Below are 3,318 nucleotides of genomic sequence, written 5' to 3'. Positions count from 1 at the left end.
GTTGAATAAACATGCTGCAACTCCATTTTTGATGTTTTCTAATGACAGACAGGAGCCCTGGTATTCACTAGCTCCCACCACTCACCAACCTCGGTTTTCTCTCCTCCATTTCCTGGCATTACGGTCTCCATTCTCAAGTTCTGCTTTGGATGATGTGCTTCTCTGTCCTTGATCTTTGCCATTTCCTTTTTTTTCTTTATTTTAAAATTTTAATTGAGATAAGCTACCCATAAAGTGACATTTACCATCTCAACCATTTTTAAGTGTACAGATCAGTCGTGTTAAGTACTGCTGTGCATTCATATTGTTGTGCAACCAATCTCCAGAACTTCTGCATCTTGCAAAACTGAAACTCTATGCCCATTAAATAACAACTCCTCATTTCTCTCTCCCCAGCCCTGGCAATCTCCATTCCTACTTTCTGTCTCTGAGTTTGATCACCCTTGATGATCACTTAAGCTGTGAATCAGACCAAGCAATAGCTCCTTTATTATTATCTTTCTGAAACTGAGGCGCAGGCCAAGTTCCGTAATCCTGCCAAATATACCATTCTCTGAAACACCCCTTTTTGTGAAAATAAATTTTTCACAGCCAAATTAGTTTTGTAAGTGATGAGTTGAACAGAGCTAAACAGATATTATTGAGAATGTCTAGGAATGTATACTGGATGTGCTAATGTATACTGATGTATAAATATATATTATGAACCTCTGAAGGATGTGAAGCCTAGAGTATTTTCATATTGAAGCAAGATAGTACCTTTCCAAGGGAAGGGCAATTCAACTCAGACATCCAGGAAAATGCCTAGACAATCTTAGGGAACATATCTCAATAAACTCTTGCAGAAGATGCACACAGCTTGTGAGAAGGTAAATTGATAATAGGCATGCTGACACAACTTTAAAAATGGTGTCACAACAGAAAGTTGAAAATAGCTCACTTGCCACTCTGGGAGAAGAAAGTGTACACTGCATGATTTAACATACTCCTGTTGTTAGACAGCAGAGAGATGTATGTAGGATAGAGTAGGAGAAATGTAAGTTATTGTTCGCAACCCTTTTAGAGCCGATACACTTTCATTGATAGAAAAGTACCATTTTGCTAATTTCATTTTAACTTTCATAAAATCATCATTTAGAGTTGAAAGACAGGGTCAAAGCTGGTTTATAAGAAGGTGGGAAAATGAACTGAAATTAATTTGAAGGCATGTAAAAAGGTTTTTCTCACAGCATTATAATGGTGAAATCCTTTTCTCTGGGTAAGACAATGAAGAGGAATTTCTTCATATTAGATATTGGCAGATCAGCAGTCTTAAAAACATCCTATTATAAAGAGTAGACAAAGTTTATTGGTTGCTCTCCATATGCCAGACTCTGTGCTAATAAGCACTTATGTGGATTACCATTTCTAATATGTATGACAGTCCCATGAGATAGAAACCATAATTACCCCCATTTCGCTCAAGAGGAAATTAGGTTCAGAGAGGTTAAGTCATTTACCAAATTCCTATATGTAGTAAATAATAAAGCTTAGATCAGAAGCCAGGCAGTCTGATTTGAGCTGGCTCATAAAAACTAGAGAGCAGAACCTTAAAACCTTTGCCTTCTATATATTAGCAGGCATTAAGTTGGCATCCAGATAGCAGCAAGTTCAGGTGGGAATACAAACTGTTCAGGCTAGGACCAGCTTAAATAATGCTGTCTTAAAGGAATTAAAAGCACAACCGACAGACTTTGCGGCAGGACTGTTGGTATCAATACAAGAGCCTCCCACTTTTCATGTGCATGATAGTCAAAGGGAAGACAACAAAAAGCACTCCACGATGCAGTAGAGTCATCACAGTAAGAGTATTACTTCTGGGGAAAACAGAAGATTAAATCTATCTATACTGCACCATATCCACAAACTTCCGGAGAAAGAAACTTAAGAAGTAAACAAATGATTCTCAAAACCGGACTGTGGTGAAGACATTTACTCTACTTCTCAAAACCATGTCCTCCTCCACATTTCTCAGCTCCCTTCCAAGGAGGCCACGTGGTGCGTCTGACCAATGGGTTTGGCAAAGGTTTAAGACCGAATGTCTGTGCCATCAGAGCTTCTCATTGCCTGCTGCAAGGACATAAACATTTCAATGCTGGAGTCAAAGACTGAGCACCTCAGGTTATGACTGCAAAGAGAACATCTTCTGAATAATATTCTATTGTATGTGTGTGCCACATCTTCTTTATCCATTCATCTATAGATGGACACTTAGGTTGTTTCCATATCTTAACTATTGTAAATAATGCTGCAATACACCTAAGAGTGCACATACTTCTTTAAGATTCTGTTTTCATTTTCTTTGAATATATACCCAGAAGTGGGATGGCTGGATTATACATTAGTTCGATTTTTAACTTTTTGAGGACCCTCCATACTGTTTTTCCATAGTGGCTGTGCCAATTCACATTCTCACCAACAGTGCACAAAAATCCACTCATAGAAACAAAGAGTAGAATGGTGGTTACCAGGGGTTGTTGGGATGGGGGAAAAGAGGGGATGTTGGTCAGGCCATACAAACTTCCAGTTATAACATGAATAAGTTCTGGGGATCTAATGCGCAGCATGGTGATTATAGTTAATAATACTGTACTATATACTTGAAAGTTGCTAAGACAGTACATCTTAAATGTTCTCACCACATAAAAAAAGAAATGATAATTGTGTGAGGTGATGAAGGTGCTAGCTAACCTATAGTAGTGATCATATTATAATATATAAATGTATCAAATAATATGCTATACTCCTTAAACTTATACAATGTTATATGTCAATTATAACTCCATAAAGCTGGAAAAGATAAAATAAAAAATAAAAAAAGAGGACATCTTCTCTAGAGAATCATCCAAGTAGTATACTTGTGAGTAGGAATATACTTTAATGTGATGAGTGTCTGATATTTCATTGTTAATCTGTTACCACAGCATGACATGTCCTATCTTGATAAATATATGGTACCAGAATCACCTGGGAAGCATACAAAAAGTACAGAGTATAGGCCCATACTCCAGTCAAACTTTCAAAGATGAAGCATGAATCTCTGTCCTTGCAAAGCTAGAATATTCTAATAAAAAGCAATTTTTTAAAAAGGTGTTAGGCTAGTCCCATTCAGCCTTACAATCTGTTTCCTCTCCAAACTCTACCATTACAGACATAAAAAAAGAAAAAAAAAGAAAATCTACAAATGTTGAAGCTAAGCCGTGGGTGGCCTAGCACAGTATAGCGAGTAGAGTGATTACCAGCTTTGCTATTTACTACTGGTGAGGTCTTAGGAAAAAA

Source organism: Pteropus vampyrus, unplaced genomic scaffold (assembly GCF_000151845.1).
Source record: "Pteropus vampyrus isolate Shadow unplaced genomic scaffold, Pvam_2.0 Scaffold29, whole genome shotgun sequence".
Lineage (NCBI taxonomy): Eukaryota > Metazoa > Chordata > Mammalia > Chiroptera > Pteropodidae > Pteropus > Pteropus vampyrus.
Note: the sequence above shows the minus strand (reverse complement) of the source record.